The sequence below is a fragment of the Canis lupus genome, chromosome 25 (assembly GCF_011100685.1).
Source record: "Canis lupus familiaris isolate Mischka breed German Shepherd chromosome 25, alternate assembly UU_Cfam_GSD_1.0, whole genome shotgun sequence".
Taxonomy (NCBI): Eukaryota; Metazoa; Chordata; class Mammalia; order Carnivora; family Canidae; genus Canis; species Canis lupus.
The window spans coordinates 28,996,988-29,018,530 of record NC_049246.1 but is presented as its reverse complement, the minus strand read 5'-3'; the positions used below and the strand labels follow the sequence as shown (position 1 = coordinate 29,018,530).

Sequence of the window (21,543 nt, the reverse complement as noted above, 5' to 3'; positions counted from 1 at the left end):
TTTAGGAGGGAGAATACAAGCCAGGGGGAGAGGCAGAGGGAGAGGGAGAAGCAGACTCCCCATTAAGCAGGGAGTTCGATGTGGGGCTCAGTCCCAGGACAGGACCCTGGGGTCATGACCTGAGCCAAAGGTAGACTCTTAACTGACTGAGCCGCCCAGGCACCCCGAACATGGAACATATTTCCATTTCTTTGGGTCTTCCTCAATTTATTCCATGAGTGTTCTGTAGTTTTCAGAGTACAGATCCTTTGCCTCTTTGGTTAGGTTTATTCCTAGGTATCATATGGTTTTTGGTGCAGTTGTAAATGGGGTTGACTCCTTAATTTCTCTTTCTTCTGTCTCATTGTTAGTGTATAGTATTGCAACTGATTTCTATGCACTGATTTTATATTCTGCCACTTTGCTGAATTCCTGTATAAATTCTAGCAATTTTGGAGTGGAATCTTTTGGATTTTCCACATAGAGTATTATGTCATCTGCAAAGAATGAGTGTTTGACTTCTTCATTGACTATTTGGATACCTTTTATTTCTTTTTGTTGTCTGATTGCTGAGGTTAGGACTTCTAGTGCTATTTTGAATAACAGTGGTGATAGTTGACATCCCTATCGTATTCCCGACCTAAGGGGAAAAGCTCTCAATTTTTTCCCATTGAGAATGATATCCAATGTGGGCTTTTCATATATGGCTTTAGTGATATTGAGATATGTTCCCTCTATTCCTACACTGTGCAGAGTTTTAAGAAAGGATGCTGTACTTTGTCTAATGTTCTTTCTGCATCTATTGAGAAGATGATATAGTTCTTGTCCTTTCTTTTATTAATGTAGAGTATCACATTGATTGATTTGCAGATGTTGAACCACCCTTGCAACCCAGGAATAAATCCCACTTGGCCATGGTGAATAATCCTTTTAATGTACTGTTGGATCCTACTGGCTAGTATCTTGGTGAAAATTTTTGCATCCTTGTTCATCAGGAATATTGGTCTGTAACTCTCCTTTTTGGTGGGGTCTTTGTCTGGTTTTGGGATCAAGGTAATGCTGGTCTTATAGAAAGAGTTTGAAGTTTTCCTTCTATTTTTTGGAAACAGCTTCAGAAGAATAGATATTAATTCTTTAAATGTTTGGTAGAATTCCCCCTGGGAAGCCATCTGGCCCTGGACTCTTGTTTGTTGGTAGACTCTTGATTATTGCTCCAATTTCCTTGCTGATTATGGGTCCGTTTTGGTTTTTTATTTCTTCCTGTTTCAGTTTTGGTAGTTTATAAGTTTCTAGGAATGCACACATTTCTTCCTGGGTTGCTTGATTTGTTGGCATACAGTTGCTCATAATATGTCCTTATAGTTTGTATTTCTTCAGTATTATTGTGATCTCTCCTCTTTCATTCATGATTCTATTTATTTGAGTCCTTTCTCTTTTCTTTTTGATAAGTCTGGCTAGGAGTTTATTGATTTTATTAGTTCTTTCAAAGAACCAGTTCCTAGTTTCATTGATCTGTTCTACTCTTCTTTTGGTTTCTATTTCACTGATTTCTGCTCTAATCTTTATTAATTCTTTTCTCCAGCTGGGTTTAGGCTTTATTTGTTCTTCTTTCTCCAGCTATTTTAGGTGCATGGTTAGATTGTGTATTTGAGACTTCTTGTTTTTTTGAGAAAGGCTTGTATTGCTATATACTTACTTCTTAGGGCCGCCTTTGCTGCATCCCAAAGGTTTTGAACAGTTGTATTTTCATTTGCATTTGTTTCCATGCATTTTTAAAATTCTTTAATTTCTTATTTGATTTATTCATTCTTTAGTGGGATACTCTTAACCTCCATGTATTTATGTTCATTCCAAATTTCTTCTCGTGTTGAGTTCAAGCTTCAACACATTGTGGTGTAAAAATATGCAGGGAATAATCCCAATCTTTTGGTACCAGTTAAGACCTGACCTGTGACCTAGTAGGTGATCTATTCTGGAGAATGTTCCATGTGCAATGGGGAAGAATGTGTATTCTGTTGCTCTAGGTTGGAATACTCTGAATATATCTGTGAAATCCATCTGGTCCAGTGTATCATTCAAAACCCTTCTTTCCTTATTGGTCTTCTGCTTAGATGATCTATCCATTGCTATGAGTGGGGAGCATTAAAATCCCCTGCTACTATGGTATTCTTATCAATGTGTTTCTTTAATTTGGTTATTAAATGATTTATATAATTGGCTGCTCCCATGTTAGGGGCATAAATATTATAATTGTTTGATCTTCTTGTTGGATAGATTCTTTAATTGTGATATAGTGTCCTTCTTCATCTCTTGTTACAGTCTTTGGTTTAAAAATCTAATTTGTCTGATATAAGGATTGCCACCCCAGCTTTCTTTTGATGACCATTAGCATGATAAATGGTTCTCTATCTTTTCGGTTTCAATCAGAGGTGACTTTGGGTCTAAAATGAGTCTCTTATAGACAGCTTATCAATGGATTTTGCTTTTTTACCTAATCTTATACCCTGTGTCTTTTGATTGGAACATTTAGGCTGTTTATATTCAGAGTAACTCTTGAAAGATACAAATTTTGTGCCATTGTATTACCTATAAAGTCACTGTTTCTGTCTATTGTCTCTCTTCTGATGTGTTACTTTTTGGGCTCTTTGTTTAAAGAATCCCCTTTAATATTTCTTGCAGGGCTGGTTTAGTGATCACAAATTCTTTTAGTTTCTGTTTGTTCTGGAAGCTCTTTATCTCTCTCTCTCTTTTGAATGACATCCTTCCTGGATAAAGTATTCTTCGTTGCATGTTTTTCTCATTTAGCACCCTGAATATATCATGCCAGTCCTTTTTGGCCTGCTAGGTTTCTGTGGCTGGGTTTGCTGCCAGCCTTATGTTTTTACCCTTGTAGGCTCAGAACCTCTTTTCCTGAGCTGCTTTCAGGATTTTCTTTTTGTTTCTGAGATTTACAAGCTTCATTATATTACATGTCGAGATGTTGACCTATTTTTCTTGATTTTGAGGGGGTTCTTTGTGCCTCCTGGACATGAATGCCTATATCCTTTCCCAGATAAGGAAAGTTGTCAGCTATAATTTGCTCAAATAAACCTTATGTACCCTGCCTTTCCTCTTCCTTTGGACACCAATTATTCTATTGTTTTGCTTTATGATATTACTGATCTCTTGAATTCTCCCCTTGTGATCCAGTAGTTGTTTATCTCTTTCTCAGCTTCTTTATTCTCCATCATTTTGTCTTCTTTATCATTAATTCTCTCTTCTGCCTCATTTGTCCTAGCAGTTAGAGCCTTCATTTTTAATTGTCTCAGTAATAGCCTTTTTTATTTCAACCTGATTAGATTTTAGTTCTTTTATTTCTCCAGTAAGGGTTTATCTAGTATCTTCTATGCTTTTTACAAGCCCAGCTAGTATCTTTATAATCGTTGTTTTGAATTCTGGTTCTGACATCTTACTTATACCCGTATTGATTAAATCCCTGGAAATGAATACTGCCTCTTTCTCTCTCTTTTTTTTTTTTTTGTTGGGGGGGGGGGTGAGTTCTTCTGTTTTGTCATTATGTCTAGAGAAGAATAGATGAAAGAGAGAAAAAAATACAAAAATAGCAACAATGACACTAGAAAAATACATACTAAACACATCAGAAGAGATCAGAAACCAAAAAAAAAAGGAAAAAAGAGTACAAGAAAGAATAAAATCAAACAGAAGGTGAGTAGAACGGAACAATAAAGTAGATCCTGGGTGTATTTTGGTCTGTTTGTTAGAAGAAACTAGATCCCCAAATTGGAAAGTAAGAAAAATTTATATACATATACAAAAATAAAATTGAATACAATGAAAATAAAAAATGAAAAATACATATATATAAAACATAAATGTAAAAATGAAAATAAAGGGGTGCTTGGGTGGCTCAGTCTGTTAAGCATCTGCCTCTGGCTCTGGCTATGATCTCAGGTCCTGGAATCAAGTTCCACTTGTCCTTCTCACTCTCCCTCTATGCTCTTGCTCTCTCCCTTTCAAATAAATAAAATCTTAAAAAAAAATGAAAATTAAAAAAGGCTTAAAAAGTTTACAAAATAAATTAGCTGAAAAGGAGGGATCCCTGGGTGGCGCAGAGGATTGGTGCCTGCCTTTGGCCCAGGGCGTGATCCTGGAGACCCAGGATCGAATCCCACGTCGTGCTCCGGGTACATGGAGCCTGCATCTCCCTCTGCCTGTGTCTCTGACTCTCTCTCTCTCTCTCTCTCTCTCTCTCTCTCTCTCTGTGTGACTATCATAAATAAATTAAAAAAAATAAATTAGCTGAAAAGGAAAAATAATTTTAAGCTGAAAGGCTAAAGAATTGTGAGAAAACCCCCACAAATTCTATATACTATTTTTCCCTAGCGCTGGAGTTTTGTGGTTCTCTATGTACATTAAACTTGGTATTAGCTGGATATTTCTGCTGGTCTTCTGGGAGACGGGTCTGTTGGGCTTATTCTCAGGCGTCTTTTCCCCAGCAGATTTGTACCCCCCTTGCCAGTGGGTGAGGCTCAGTGTAAGTGACTCTGGATTGTTCTATGTGGCTTTTGTTCCCCGAAGGCTTTCGGCACTGATTTGGGGGATGAAAATGGCGGCTCCCCAATCTTCGCCCCGAAATTGAAAGTTTTCACCCCCCACTCTTCAGTGTACCTTCACAGAAAAGTAGTCAATCCCTCTGGTCTCCCCAGTTTCTATTCATACTCTGTGTTCACCCAAACTGTAACTGAGCATTTTTATCTCAGGTATGTGATCCAGTTTCAAGTCTCTAAACTTTATAGACTCTTGTGCTGTCATTCTTCCCGAGGGAGGGAGATGGGGGGGGATGGGCGTCTTACCTGATTTTTCTTCTTGCTAGGTCTCTGCTCAGAGAGCAGTCACTTGACTGGCTATGATTCCTGGTTTATGGCAACACTGAGCACAAAGCTCACACCTGGGCTCACTGTTTGCAGCCAGCTTCCCTGCTCTGATGCTTGGGAACTCTGCTCTACTCAGGCACTCTAGTTCTTTTTGTGACCCCGGGGATCCTGAGATCATGCTGTCCCACCTGGGATTCTGTCCCACTTTGCCACCTGAGTGCCCATCAGGAAGGGACATCCCCCACTGGAGCATACTTCTAAAAGATCTAATTTTGTGCTCCATTTGCCTATATCATTTTCTGGTACCCGGCTTATGGAGGCTCTCTCTACCGGTGGTTTATCTTCTGATAATATGTTGCTTTGGATTCAGTTTTCCACATCTCTTACTTGCAAAAAGTGGTTGCTTTTCTCTTTGTAGAATTGCAGCCCCTCTTTTCTTCTGTTTGAGTTCGCAGGTGTTCAGAATGACTTGACAGCTATCTAGCTGAGTTCCAGGAACCAAACAAAATCATAGTCCCTTACTTCTTCATCATCTTACCTCTCTCCCCAGTTTGCTGATATCTTGTTGAAGATGTTTGCATCTGTATTCATCAGGGATATTGGCCTGTAATTTACTCCATTTTTGTGGTGTCTTTTCCTGGGTTTTAGTATCAGGGTAATAGTGGTGTCATAAAATGAGTTTAGAAGCTTTACTTCTTAGGGGTACCTGGGTGGCTCAGTCTTAAGGCTAAGCATCTGCCTTCAGCTCAGGTCATGGCCCCAGGGTCCTGGAATCCAGCATCTCATGGGCTCCCTGCTTGGTGGAGAGCTTGCTTCTCCCTCTGCTGCTCCTTCTGTTTGTGCTCTCTCTCACTCTCTTTCTCTCTCTCTCTCTTTCTGTCAAATAAAGAAATAAAATATTTTTTAAGAAAAGGAGTTTTCCTCCTTCAGTTTTTTTAGAATAAATAATTTAAGAAGGATAGGTAGTAACTATTCCTTATTTAAATTGTAGAGTTCAAAAAAAAATTGTAGAGTTCACCTGTTGTAAAGTCATCTGGTTCTGGACTTTTTTGAGTTCTAAAATTACTGATTCAATTTCATTACTTGTAATTGAGCAATTCAGATTTTCTATTTCTTTGTTATTTAGTCTTGGAAGGTTGTGTTTCTACGATTTTATCTACTTTTCTATGTTTTCCAAATTGTTGGTGTATAATTGCTTGCAAGTCTTACGATCCTTTGTATTTTTATGGTGTGGGTTGTAACTTCTCTTTTCATTTTTTATTTTATTTGGGTGCTTTTTTTTTTTTTTTTTTCCTTGAGGAGTCTGGCTAGAGGTTTATTGATTTTGTTTATCTTTTCAAAGAACTAGGTTTTAGTTTCATTCATCTTTTGTATTTTTTTTCTAGTCTTTATTTCATAATTTTTATTCTAATCTTTCTTAGTTCTTACCTTTTACTAGCTTGGGGCTTTTTTTTTTTTTTTAAATTTATTTTTTATTGGTGTTCAATTTACCAACATACAGAATAACCCCCAGTGCCCGTCACCCATTCACTCCCACCTCCCGCCCTCCTCCCCTTCTACCACCCCTAGTTCGTTTCCCAGAGTTAGCAGTCTTTACGTTCTGTCTCCCTTTCTGATATTTCCCACACATTTCTTCGCCCTTCCTTATATTCCCTTTCACTATTATTTATATTCCCCAAATGAATGAGAACATATAATGTTTATCCTTCTCCGACTGACTTACTTCACTCAGCTTGGGGCTTGTTTTGTTCTTTTCTAATTCCTTTAGGTGTAAAGTTAGATTATTTGGGATTTTGTTTGTTTTTTGAGGTAGGAATGTATTGTTATGAACTTCCTCTTGGAACTGTTTTTGCTTGTCCCATAGATTTTGTAAAGTTGTGTTTCTGTTTTCATTTATGTTAAGTTATTTTTAAAATTTCTTTTTGATTTCTTCATTGATCCCTTGTTTTTTTATAGCATGTTATTTAGTGCGCACGTTTGTATATTTTCCAGTTTTCTTGTAACTAATTTCTAGTTTTATACTGTTACAGTCAGAAAAAATGCTTGGTATGATTTCAGTCTTCTTGAATTTACTGAGTCTTGTTTTGTGGCCTCACATGAGATCTATCCAGGAGAATGTTCCATCTGCACTTGAAAAAAAAAATGTGTATCCTACAGTTTGTAATGAAATGTTTTGTGTGTATATATATATATAGTCTCTCTGCCCAATGTGTTAAGGCCAATGTTTAATTTCTGATTTTCTGTCTAGATAATCTATACATTGATGTAAGTGGAAGTATCATGTTCCCTACTATTATCGTATTATTGTCAGTTTCTCCCCTTTATGTTCACTAATATTTGTTTTTAATATTTAGGTGCTCCTACATTAGGTGCATAAATATTTATACATGTTATATCCTCTTATTGGATTGACTTAGTCATTATGTAATGCCCATCTTTGTGTGTGTTTTTTCAAGGTTTTAATTCATTTATTGGAGAGAGCACATGAGTTGTGGGAGGGGTAGAGGGACAAGCAGGGTTTCCATCCCAGGACCATGGGATCATGACCTGAGCCAAAAGCAGATGCTTAACTGACTGAGCCACCCAGCTGCCCCCCTTCTTTGTGTTTTGTTACAGTGTCTTAAAGTCTATTTTGTCTCATTGAGTATTACTACTACAACTTTGTTTTCATTTCTATTTGCATGGAATGTCTTTTTCTAGCCCTTTGTTCTCAGCCTTTGTATGTCCTGAAAGATCTGCAGTGAGTTTCTTACAGGTAGCATATAGATGGGTCTTTTTTTTTTTTTTTTTTTCAGTCCATTCAGCCGTGCTATATCTTTTGATTGGAACATTTAGTCTCTTTACATTTAAAGTAATTATTGATAGATATATACTTATTAACATTTTGTTAATTGTTTATTGTTTTCTGGTTGTTTTTGTTGCTCTTTTCTGTTCCTTTCTTCTCTTGGTCTCTTTTCTTGTGGTTTGATAGTTTTCGTTACTGTTTGTTTGGGTTCTTTTGTCTTTATTTTTTTGTGTATCTTTTGTAGATTTTGGTTTGTGGTTACTGTGAGGTTCATATATGTTAACCTATATACATAGCTGATAATCACTTAAGTTCAAATGCATCTAAAAACACTATGTTTGTGCCTCTTCCCGTTTTATGTTTTTGACTTCATATTTTACATCTATTTATTTTAACATCCATTAGCTATTTATTGTAGTAGTGGTTAATTATCTTATTTCTAGTTATGGCCTTTTCTTTTTCAGTTAAAGCCTCCTTAATGTTTCTTGTGAGGCCAGCTGGAGTGGGCATGGACCAAGGGGGCCTGTGGCATGTTGCACAGGAGCTGCCTTGCTGGGACACCTGGAGCTGGTGTGGGTTGCGGATCTGGGGTATGCTGGGGACACCCTAGCAGGCCAGCTAGAGCACCTGTACCTTGCTCCTGTTCATGCTATCAATGTGGAGTCTCTGACCCCATAGAGTTCTAGCAGTTTCCCTCCTGTTTGGTTATGCTCAAGAGTTAGTAAATGAATTTCTTTCACTTGTGGTATAGTTGCCTCGTAAATGACTATTTTCTTGCTGTGCCTTGGGATACATGAGTCAGTGCACGGGCCCCTTAGTAATAATATCCCTCCCTACTGCAGGATGGTGTTTTGGGGTGAGGTTCCTGTCATTATGGGGTCTCTGTCTCTTCTACCCTTTTCCGTGTATTTATTCTGTTGTTTGTTATGCAGAAGCTGTTCAGTGATCTCTTAGTTCTTCAGGAGGAACTGCTTTATATGTAGGTATATAGATTCAGTGTTTCCTTGATAGGAGATGAGTTCATTGTTTTCCCACACTGCCCTCTTGAACCACCAAAATTCTAGTTCATGTTTTAAAGGTGATGATTCTGGTTGTTATGTGTAGAATATGTTGTAGGGGAAGGATGACAAATTAGGTGTTCACAAGGCTGGGGCAGATGGCAGCGAATAGAGCAGGTTGTATTATATTTGGAGTAAAAAAAAAAGTCTCTGGAGATTGCTCCTTATCAGTATTTCAATGACATTTATTTCTAGATCCTAAGAACTTCATCGTCATTTTCCAGAGAATGACAGAAGAGATTCCGAGGGTTTTCTTTTTCTTTTGTGCTTGAAAATTTTTAATTAGCTGTTGAGGAAAAAATGGTCATGCTTTTGGACACTGATGACAGATTTTGCTTTATTCCAATTAAAGGGATGGAACTTGATGGGGAGAAATTCCTTTGACTTATTGTTGAATTATTGGTTCCCATTAGAACATTTGTTTATATTTCCACCTGTGTTCATGTAAGTTGGTAGCACTAACAATATTAGCTTAAGTCTCATCAGTCTCCAGATGACTTTTACAAAAAACATTTTGTTTAGACTCTGTGTAATAATATATTTTAGAGTTTTAGGTATGAAAAATTTCAAACATATATAAATGCAGACAACATTATAATAGACTGCCATGTATCCCCTATCATTCAGTGTCAAGAGTAATTAGCTCATGGTTAATCTTGTTTCATCTGTACTTCCAAACACCTTTCACCACCCTCTCTCATCCTGTTTATTTTAAAATTCCAGATAAATCGTTTTCTCTATAAAAATCTCAGTATATACTTTTAAAAGATAGGGACTTTTTTTTTTGTTTTGTTTTACATTTCAGTGTTTTAGTTTATTCTCTCTTCTTAGAACACATAAAAAAGTAATTGTATATCTGGATGGTTTGTTTTTGGGTGTCAATTTATGCCTCTTGTTCCAGTGTAATTACTAATAGCACCCTATTCACTTAAAAGAATGTCTCTGAATATTAAATACCTTATATACATAACAGAAGGCTTTTCATAACTGTCAGTAAATATATTCATTTTATTTTATTCTATCTTATTTTAATTCTGATATAGTTACTATGTAGTGTTACATTAGTTTTAGGTATACATTACAGTGTTTCAGCAATTCCATACATCACCCAGTATTCATCACAAAGAGTGCACTCCTTAATCCTCATCACTTCTTTCACTTGTTTCCCCCCCACTTACTTCCGTCCCCTCTGATAACCATCAGTTTGTTTTCAGTAGTTAAGAGTCTGTTTCTTGGTGTGCCTTTCTTTTTCCTTTGCTTGTTTGTTTTGTTTCTTAAGTTCCATGTTTGAGTGAAATCTCATATGGTATATGGTAATTGTCTTTTTCTTATTTCACCCAGCATTATACATTCTAACCCCATCCATGTCATTGCAAATGGCAAGGTTTCATTCTTTTTTACAGCTAAGTAATATTCCATTATACATATATACACACCACATTTTCTTTATCCATTCATCTCTTGATGGGTGTTTGGGCTGCCATAATTTGGCTATTATTTTTTTTAAAGATTTATTTATTTATTTATCATAGACAGAGAGGCAGAGACACAGGAGGAGGGAGAAGCAGGCTCCATGCCGGGAGCCTGACGTGGGACTCGATCCCGGGACTCCAGGATCGCTCCCTGGGCCAAAGGCAGGCGCTAAACCTCTGAGCCCCCAGGGATCCCCTAATTTGGCTATTATAAATAATGCTCCTATATATATAGGGGTGAGTGTATTCCTTTGAATTATTATTATTATTATTATTATTATTTTGGTAAATAACCAATAGCATAATTACTGGATCATAGGATAGTTCTATTTTTAACTTTCTGAGGAACCTCCATACTGTTTTCTACAGTGGTTGCACCAGTTTGTATTCCTACCACCTGTGCAAGAGGTTCCTTTTTCTCCACATCCTTGTCAACATTTGTTGTTTCTTGTATTTCTGATTTTAGCCACTGACAGGTGTGAGGTGATATCTTATTGTAGTTTCCATTTTCATTTCCCTGATGTTGAGTGATGTTGAGCATCTTTTCATATGTTTGTTAGCCATCTGTATGTCTTCTTTGGAGAACTGTCTGTTCATTTCTTCTGCCCATTTTTTAATTGGATTGTCTGTTTTTTGGATGTTGATTTGTATAAGTTCTTTGTGTATTTTGGGTACTAACCCTGTAACACATATGTCATTTGTGGGTATCTTCTATTCCATAGGTTGCCTTTTAGTTCTGTTGATTGTTTCTTTTGCTGTGCAAAAGCTTTTTATTTTGATGTAGTCCCAGTAGTTTATTTTTGTTTTGTTTCCCTTGCCTCAGAAGGCATATCTAGAAAAGTGTTGCAACTGCTGATGGTCAGAGACCTTACTGCCTGTTCTCTCTTCTAGGATTTTTATGGTTTTAGGTCTCACATTTAGATCTTTAATCCATTTTGAGTTTATTTTTATGGATGGTATAAGAAAGTAGTCCAGTTTCATTCTTTTGCATGTTGGTGTCCAGTTTTCCCAACACCATTTGTTCAAGAGACTATCTTCTTCCCATTGGATATTCTTTTGTGCTTTGTTGAAGATTAATTGACCATACACTTATGAGTTCATTTCTGGGTTTTCTGTTCCATTGATTTTTGTGTCTGTTTTTGTGCCAGTTCCATACTGTTTTGATTACCACAGCTTTATAATATAAACTGAAATGTGGAATTGTGATACCTCCAGCTTTTTCTTTTTCAAAATTGCTTTGGCAATTCAGAGTTTTTTGTTGTTTTTCTTTTTGTAGGATTTTTTTTAATAATAAATTTATTTTTTATTGGTGTTCAATTTGCCAATATACAGAATAACACCCAGTGCTCACCCTGTCAAGTGCCCCCCTCAGTGCCCACCATCCAGTCACCCCCACCCCCCTTCCACCACCCCTAGTTCGTTTCCCAGAGTTAGGAGTCTTCCATGTTCTGTCTCCCTTTCTGATATTTCCTACCCATTTCTTCTCCCTTCCCCTGTATTCCCTTTCACTTTTATTTATATTCCCCAAATGAATGAGACCATATAATGTTTGTCCTTCTCCGATTGACTTATTTCACTCATCATAATACCCTCCAGTTCCATCCACGTCGAAGCAAATGGTGAGTATTTGTCATTTCTAATGGCTGAGTAATATTCCATTGTATACATAAACCACATCTTCTTTATCCATTCATCTTTCGATGGACACCGAGGATTTTTTGTTTAGTTCTATGAACAATGCTATTGGTATTTTGGTAGAGATTGCATTAAATGTGTAGATTGTTTAGTATAGACATTTTAGCAATATTTATTCTTCCAATCCATGAGCACGGAATATCTTTCCATTCTTTGTATCATTTTCAGTTTCTTATATTAGTGGTTTGTAGTTTTCAGAGTACAGGTCTTTCATCTTTTTGATTATGTTTATTCCTGAGTATCTTATTATTTTTGATGCAATGATAAATGGGATTGTGTTCTTAATTTCTCTTTCTGCTGCTTGATTATTGGTGTATAGAAATGCAGCAGATTTCTCTTCATTTGTTTTGTATCCTGTGATTTTTACCGAATTCATCTATCAGTTCTTAGAGTTTTTTGGTAGAGTCTTTAGGTTTTTCTATGTAGAGTATCATGTCATCTGCAAATAGTGAATTTTACTTCTTCTTTACCAATTTGGTTGCCTTTTATTTTTTTATGTTGTCTGATTGCTGTAGCTAGGACTTCCAGTACTCTGTTGATAAAAGAGTACCACTCTGTTGGTAAGAGTGGACATCCTTGTCTTGTTCCTGACTTTAGAGGAAAAGCTCAGTTTTTCCCCATTGAATATGATATTCACTATGGGTTTTTTATATATGGCCTTTAATATATGAAGTATGTTCCCCCTCAACCTACTTTATTGAGGAATTTTATCATTTATAGATGCTGTACTTTGTCAAATGTTTTCTCTGCATCTGTTGAGTTGATCATATGGTTTTTGTCTTTTCTCTTATTGATGTGATTGATACGTGACATTGGTTGGTTTGTGGATATTCAGTCTGAAACCCTGTGCCTTTTGATGGGGTCATTAAGCCCGTTCACATTCAGAGTTACTATTGAGAGATATGAGTTTAGTGTCATCATGATATCTATTCAGTCCTTGTTTTTGTGGATTGTTGCACTGAACTTCTTCTTAAAGGGGAATTTTAAGAGTCCCCCTTAAAATTTCTTGCAGAGCTGGTTTGGAGGTCACATATTCTTTCAGTTGCTGCCTGTCTTGGAAGCTCTTTATCTCTCCTTCCATTTTGAATGAGAGCCTTGCTGAATAAAGTATTCTTGGTTGCATGTTCTTCTCATTTAGGACCCTGAATGTATCCTGCCAGCCCTTTCTGGCCTGCCAGGTCTCTGTGGAGAGGTCTGCTGTTACCCTAATACTCCTCCCCATAAAAGTCAGGGATTTCTTGTCTCTTGCTGCTTTAAGGATCTTCTCTTTATCTTTGGAATTTGCAAGCTTCACTATTAAATGTCGAGGTGTTGAACGGTTTTTATTAATTTTAGGGGGGGGGAATCTCTCTATTTCCTGGATCTGAATGCCTGTTTCCCTTCCCAGATTAGGAAAGTTTTCAGCTAGAATTTGTTCAAATACATATTCTGGCCCTCTGTCCCTTTCGGCGCCCTCGGGAACACCAATTAAATGTAGGTTTTTCTTCCTCAGGCTGTCATTTATTTCCCTTAATCTATCTTCATGGTCTTTTAATTGCTTGTCTCTTTTTTCCTCAGTTTCCCTCTTTGCTATCAACTTGTCTTCTATGTCACTCACTCGTTCTTCCACCTCGTTAACCCTCGTTGTTAGGACTTCTAGTTTGGATTGCATCTCATTCAATTGATTTTTAATTTCTGCCTGATTAGCTCTAAATTCTGCAGTCATGAAGTCTCTTGAGTCCTTTATGCTTTTTTCTAGAGCCACCAGTAGCTGTATAACAGTGCTTCTGAATTGGCTTTCTGACATTGAATTGTAATCCAGATTTTGTAACTCTGTGGGAGAGAGGACTGTTTCTGATTCTTTCTTTTGAGGTGAGGTTTTCCTTCTAGTCATTTTGCTCAGTGCAGAGTGGCCAAAAGCAAGTTGTATTGGGAAAAGGAGAAAAAGAGAGGAGAGAAAGAAGGAAAGAAAAGAGAGGAAAAAAAAAGGAAGAAAAAAACGAAAAAAAAAAAAAAAAAAGAGGGAGAAAAAGAAAGAAAGGGAAAAAAGGGGGTGGGGGAAGGAAACAAATCAAAAAGCAAAGCAAAACAAAACAAAACAACAACAACAACAACAAAAAAAAAAAAAGAAAGAAAAAAAGAACCACGGGGGAGTATCTTCTGATTCTGTGTACTTTAAGTCCCTTGGCTTCCCCTGGAAATTGTCCGTCTGGCTGGTCTTCTGGGGGAGGGGCCTGTTGTGCTGATTTTCAAGTGTTAGCAGCTGGGGGAGCTGCTGTGCCCCTGCCTGGTGCAGGGCTCAGTGGGGGTTGTTTACCCCGTGAGGCCGCAGGAGGAACAGCCCCAGTGGCGGGGCCAGCTCTGGAAACCTGGATTCAGCTCCGGCAGGAACTCCGGAGGTCTCCGTCTGCAGGGCCTGGAGGCTCCGGGGCAGGGCCGCTGATCTGCTCAGCTCGGGGCAGGAGCGTCCTCGCTGTCCTGGGCCCTCCCGGCCTCTGCCTGTCCCGGGGGAGGCCGGATCCTGGGCTGTGTCCCGGCGCCCTGTGCTCCGGAGCCTGCGCTGTTGGATTCGCGCTCCCGCCCCGCAGCCCCCTCCGCGGAGCCGCCGCCCGAGCCCCCCAAGCTGCTCCTGGAACCGCGCAGCCCCCTCCGCACAGAGCCTCTTCCTCCGCCCGAGCCCCTCCGAGCTGCTCCAGGAGCCGCGCAGCCCCCACCGCAGGGAGCCTCTTCCTCCGCCCGAGCCCCCCCCCAGCTGCTCCCGCCGCGCAGCCCCCTCCGCGGAGCCGCCGCCCGAGCCCTCCGAGCTGCTCCGGGTCCCGCCGTGCGCGCTGCAGCCCTTAGGGAGCTCGGCGCACTCTCCCGGGGCGCAGTTGCTCTGTTACTGTCCCGGGGAGCCCGAGGGCATCCCCTCCCTCCTGGGTCCTGCTCCACCTCCCTGGAGCCCCTTTCCGCCCGGGAAGGTCGGTGCAGCTCCTGCGTCTCCGGGACGGGGCTCTCCTGTCCTGGGGACACTCGCCCCGGCCTCAGCCCGGCTCCTCGCGGGGCCCCTCCCCCTTGGAGGCCTTTGTTCCTTTATTTCTTTTTCCCCGTCTTCCTACCTTGATAGAAGCGCGAACTCTTCTCACTGTAGCATTCCAGGTGTTCTCTCTTTAATTCTCAGGCCGAATTCATAGATTTTCAGGATAATTTGAAGGCTTTCTAGGTAATTTGGTGGAGACAGGTGATTTGGAGACCCTACTCTTCCGCCATCCTGCCCCTCCTCGCTCGGTTTGTGGATATTGAACCACTCTTGCACACCAGGGTTAAATCCTACTTGATTGTGAATGTTTTTTTTTTTTTAATGTATTTTTTGATTCTGTTTACTAATATTTTGTTGAAGATTTTTATTTTTTTTTATTTTTTTAAAAATTTTTTTAATTTTTATTTATTTATGATAGTCACACACAGAGAGAGAGAGGCAGAGACACAGGCAGAGGGAGAAGCAGGCTCCATGCACCGGGAGCCCGACGTGGGATTCGATCCCGGGTCCAGGATCGCGCCCTGGGCCAAAGGCAGGCGCCAAACCGCTGCGCCACCCAGGGATCCCTTGTTGAAGATTTTTATATTGATGTTCATCAAAGATATTGGCCTGTAGTTCTTTTTTTTTATATGTGTGGTGTCTTTAGTTGGGCTTGGTATCAGAGTAATGCTGGCCTCATACAATGATTTTGGAAGTTTTCTTTCCTCTTCTACTTTTTGGAATAGTTTGGGAAGAATGGGAATTAACTCTTCGTTAAATGTTTGGTAGAATTTGCCTGTGAAGCGGTCTGATCATGGACTTCCATTCTTTGAGCATTTTTTTTTTTTTTTAACTGATTCAATCTCCTTACTGGCAATCGATTTATTCAGATTTTCTATTTCTTCCCATTTGGGTTTTGGTAGGCTATAGTTTTTAGGAATATATCCATTTCCTCTAGGTTGTCCCAGTTTGTTGGCATTAGTTTTTCATAATATTCTCATAATTGTATTTCTGTGGTGTTGGTTGTTTTTTCTCCTCAATGATTTGTAGTTTTGAGTCCTTTCTCTTTGTTTTTTTTTTTTTTTTTTTTTAATATTTGAGAGAGAGAGAGAGAGAGAGTAGGGAGAAGGGCAGAGGGAGAGAATTTGGTGTAGACTCTATGCTGAGCACAGAGCCTGTTATGGGGCTTGATCTCATAACCTTGAGATCATGACCTGAGCTGAAATCAAGAGCTCCTGGATGCTTAACCGACTGAACCAGGAAGACACCCCTATTTTTGTTTTTTGATGAGTCTGTCTAGAGGTTTATGAATTTTGTTGATCCTTTCAAAGAACCAGCTGGTGGTTTAGAGATCTGTTCTACTCTTTTGTTTTGGTTTCTGTATCATTTATTTCTACTCTGATATTTATTATTTCCTTCCATCTCCTGGGTTTGGGTTTTGTTTATTGTTCTTTTTTAGCTCCTTTAATTGTTTATTTGAGATTTTTCTTGCTTCTTGATGTAAGTCTGTATTGTTGTAAACTCCCCTCTTAGAACTCCTTTTGCTGCATGCCAAAGGTTTTGAGCCCTTGTGTTTTCATTTGTTTCCATGTGTTTTTTGCTTTCTTCTTTGGATTTTTGGTTGACGCATTCGTTGTTTATTAGCATGTTATTTATCCTCCATGTATTTGTGGTCTTTCCAGATTTTGTATTGTATTACTATTGATTAGTTTTTTATGTTTGTTATTAACTTTTGTACATTTGGGTACTCTCCGGTTGGGTGGGTAGATATTTACAATTGTTATATATTTTATTATTTCCATAATAAATATCTCTCCATTCCTTCACTTTCAGTCTGCAGGTGTCTTTAGGTCTTAAATGAGTCTCCTGTAAGCAGCATTTAGGTGGGTCTTGTTTTTTTTATTCATTCTGTCACCTTATGTCTTTTGACTGGAGCATTTAATCCATTTACAGTCAAATTAATTATTGATAGGGACACCTGGTGGCTAAGTTGATTAAACATCTAGCTCTTGATTTCAACTTAGGTCATGATCTCAGGGTCCTAGGATCCAGCTGCATTGGGCTCTGTGCACTGTGGGGAGCCGGCTTGAGGATTTTTCTCACTCTCTTGCACCACCCCCCTCCCCACCCTGATCCTGTGCACTGTGTGTATGCACTCACTCACTCTCTCTCAAATAAATAAATTAAAAAAAAAAGTAATTACTGATAGATAGGCATTTATTGACACTTTAATCCTTGTTTTGTGGTTCCTTCTGTTTTTCTCTGATTCTTTTCTTTCTCTTTCATGGTTCATTACTTTTCTTTGGTGATATATTTTAATTCCTATCTCTTTATTCTTTTATGTTATTAGTGGTTTTTGATTTGTGGTTACCATTAGGTTTATATATATAACATCTTCTGCATATGTCAGTGTATGTTAAGTTGATGACCATTAAAGTTTGAATTCATTCTTTACTCTTCCCACGTTTTAGATAGATGGTGTCATACTTTATATCTTTTTGTGAGTGCCTTAACTGAATTTTTACAGAAATACTCATTTTTTATTGCTTTTGTGTTTCTTACTTTCATACTATCACTTTGGATCTTTCCTTTCCATTCAAAAAATCTTTAATGTTTCTAGCAGGGCTGGTTTAGTGGTCATGAACTCCTCTAATTTTTGTTTTTTTTTCTGAGAAACTCTTTATCTTCCCTTCTATTCTGAATGATAGCTCTGCTGGATAGAATATTCTTGGCTGGATAGAGTATTCTTGGCTGGAGATTTTTCCCATTTAGTACTTAGAATATATCATGCCACTCCCTCTGGCTTTTGGAGTTTCTGCTAAAAAAAAAATCTGATGATAGCCTTATGGAATTTTCCTTATGTAACTCTTCTTTTGCTGCTTTAAAATTTTTTTCTTTATCACAACCTTTTGCCATTTTATTTTAATTTTCTTTTTTTTAAAGATTTTATTTATTTATTCATGAGAGACACAGAGAGAGAGAGAGAGAGGCAGAGACATGGGCAGAAGGATAAACAGGCTCCATGCAGGAAGCCTGAGGCGGGACTTGATTCTTGGGCTAGGATCATGCCCTGGGCTGAAGGCAGCGCTAAACTGCTGAGCCACCTGGGCTGTCCCCTTTTGCCATTTTAATTATAACATCTCTTGATGTGGATTGGCTTCTGTTGATTTTATTAGGGGTTCTCTGTACTTCCTGGATCTGGGTAGCTTTCCTTCCCCTGATTAGGGAAGTTTTCAGCTATCATTTCTTCAAATAAATTTTCTGCCCCCTTTTCTCTCTCTTCTTCTGGGATCCCTATGATACAAATGTGATTATATTTGATGGAGTCACTAAGTTCCCTGAGTCTATTCTCATTTTGTATAGTTCTTTTTTTCTCTCTTTTGTTCAGCTTGATTGCTTTCCATTATTCTGTCTTCTATGTCATTAATTTGTACCTTGCTTCTTCCGGCCTGCTTCATTCCACCAAGTGTGTTTCTTATTTCATTTATTGAGCCCTTTATCTCTGCTATGTTATTCCTGATCTCTGTGTTAATCGTCCCACTGGTGCTTTCCAGTCTTTTCTCAAGTCCAGTGAGTATATTTATGATTATTACTTTAAATTATCTATCAGGCATGTTACTTTTATCTGTTTCACTTATATCTCTGGCTGTGGCCTTCTCCGCATATTTCCTCTAAGACACATACCTCTGTCTTCTCATTTTCTCTAAGTCTCTGTGCCTGTTTCTCTGTGTTAGGAAGGTCAGTTATGTCTCCTATTCTTGAGAGTAACGCCCTTATTTTTTTTTAATTCTTTTTTAAAAATATATATTTTATCTATTCATGAGACACACACACACACACACACACAGAGAGAGAGAGAGAGAGAGAGAGAGAGAGGCAGAGACATAAGCAGAGGGAGAAGCAGGCTCTGTGCAGGGAGCCCGACGTGGGACTCGATCCCAGGTCTCCAGGATCACACCCTGGGCTAAGGCGGCGCTAAACCGCTGAGCCACTGGGGCTGTCCAAGAATAATGGCCTTTTGAAGAACAGGTCCAGTAGTGCCCTGCAGTGCAGTGTCCCCATTCCCCAGGGTCTGGCACTTCAGAGAGTGTCTCCATTGTGTGCTGCCTGCACTCTGCTGTTGTTTTCTGGTTACTTTATCCTTCAGGTGCATCATCTGCAAAGGCTGCCTTAGTTGTGAGCAGTGTTTGGTCCCTGGCCTGAATGTGGTGAGTTTTTACTAGATGTTCTCTGGTCTGCTTGTGAAATGAGACCTGTTGCCACTGTTGCCTGAACTGAGGCCCTGCAAAACTCCCAGGTTGGGAAATGTGGTATGGGCAAGGGGTTGTTCCAGTCTTTTGGAGTAGGGGACCCACTGTGCTGGAATTGATGCAAACTTGATTGCGAAGGGCAATTCCACTGGAGCTCTAGGGTGCGGTGGGGCTTGGTATAAGCAAGTTAGGCGGTGAGGTAGTGTGTTGGTTCCCGCAGGTGACCCTGTACTTATGCTGAGTGGTGAGGCAGGAGGTGGTGGTAACAGGCCAGTTTCTTCATTTCTGGAGAGGTGTCTCTGCAAACAGTGCTTCTCTGGGGCTCTCTCTTGGATGAACAAATAACTTCCCCACTGTGTGTCCCAGGTGCTCTTCAGATTGCTGTTTCCACCCTGTATGTATATCCATATCTACAGGCTGTTTGCCCTGCCTTCTCTCCAACAACAGTCCCAGTGTTTTCTAGGCTCTCCCTAAACCAAGCCTGTCACTTAAAATTCCAGGCTTTAAGCCCCATTGTTTGCAAGAACTCATGAAATTCGGCCCCTCATGCTTTCTGAGCCTTTGCTATGGGAATATGTCTTCTGTGTGTGGGTGTTGGTCTGCCTCTTGCCCTTCTTCACCACTTGGCTCCCTGCCCACCGCGGTGGCTGGGATCTGGGCACCTCCTACCTTTGTCATGTGGTTTCTTCTCTATCTTTAGTTGCAGAATTGGTTCTTTGAATCTTCAGGTCAATTTCTGATATTGACATAATTTGATAGTTACCTGCTTGTGTTCATGGGATGACAAGGTGAGCCTAGGGTTCTCCTACTCCCCTGGCATCTTCCCCTTCAGTAAATATATTCTTTAATAGTACCTTTAGTATTGAGTATTTTTCTAATAGCATGTCACTTTTCTATTTTCTATCAGGAAAGCAAGCCCTGGATCTGGAGTTCACTATGTCAAGAAATTATATGCTGAAGTAAAATGCTGTATGAGTTGGAAAAAGGAAGAATCCAGAAACTTATGGTAAGGAGGGAATGAATCAAGTGAATTTCCTTGATGCATTCTTTTACTTCCTCCACTTCCTATTAAAGTTTGAATGCAAGGTGCAGAGAGTATTCTTTTGGAAACAGAGATTTTTAACATTTGAATTAGAAGGATAATGCTTTAGAAATATTGACTTATATTCTCTGGGATATTTGCTTAGCTGTTAATTATCCAAGGCTTGATCCACCCAATTTAAGGTTTTTTGTGATCAACAGATTGTTTTCTGTTGTCCTTATCTCTTGTTCTACTTAGTTAAGCCTTTTATTAACACTGGAAACTTTTCTTATTTAAAAGAGAGAAGACTGTATCCAAACTAGTAATTTTACATCTCTACCAAACACAGAAGCTAGAGAGAGGATTGAGCATCTGTGATGTGCTACCTACATTATACTGCCTTGTAGTAGTATCCTTGCTATTTGTTTATATCTTATGTCTTAGGTTAAAGAAGGTTCCATGAGGTCAAAGATTATTTTACATTCTCGCTTCTTCCAGTTACACTGAGCATGTCTTAGACATGTTAAAAGTATGGTAAATACTTTTTGGAAGAAATGAATGAAAGAAATTGGAAGTATTCTTTGGCACAGAATATTAGGAATTCATTTCTAGATATTTGAGTTTGAGATGAAAGCAAGTGAAAAGCTTTTATAGCCAGTAGTAGTAAAATTTGGTAAATGAACAGAAGTGGGAATATTTCAGGATTTATTAGCTAAAAGTACCCTCACATCCTCTGTCTTTTCTTGTGATAGCAACAAAATATATTGTTTCTGTCTCAATACATGTCTTTCCTTTTTGGGAGATTAGGAAACTGAGGTATAAGGTTTGATAGCAAATCTGTCTCCAAAAAAGAAGAAATAATGCCCTTCATTTCTAAGTATAGTAGTCTTTCTAAAAGACCAAGTTACTATTTATATTTTAAGAAAGAGCACATGATGTCTGCTAGCAGAAGATAAATGAGAAGCAAACTGGGAAATACATTTTGTCTCTGGATTAATGCGTCTACTACTGGGTAAAAATCAAGAGCTCTCTTCAACTCATTTCAACTCTGAATATAAAACACTGAGCTTCTCAATTTTTTTTTTTTTTTTTTTTTTTTAGTAATTCAAAAGAAGACTCATCTTAGGAATAAACCTGGCTTTCAAGACTGGACAGGACAGTGTTTCTGTCCATCTAAAGATGCTACCTTAGTCTTGAATAAATTGTTACAGATATCTTTGCACTCTGTTGAATGTGGCTGATTTTCATTTTATAGAGCTCTAATTCTGATCTGTAGGACGAAGGAGTATGTATGTCTGTGTGTGTAAAATCTGAAGCTGTTTTTGGACACTTATCCATTTCTTATTAACCACAAGTAAAATATCCATACTGAACACATCCTAAACTGAACTTAAAATATTCTGTGAGACACACACCCAATGTTCCAACTGTT

General features: G+C 38.8%; 1 protein-coding gene across 2 annotated transcripts in view; it reads left to right on the top strand.

The window, feature by feature from the left end:
* The window catches only part of EXTL3 (exostosin like glycosyltransferase 3), a 151,834-nt gene that overhangs the window by 86,535 nt on the left and 43,756 nt on the right, over positions 1 to 21,543 (top strand). For both annotated transcript variants that reach the window (XM_038573706.1, XM_038573705.1), the window contains exon 2: positions 19,998 to 20,096. The gene's annotated coding sequence lies outside the window, so the exon portion shown is untranslated. The remainder of the gene's footprint in view (positions 1 to 19,997; positions 20,097 to 21,543) is intronic.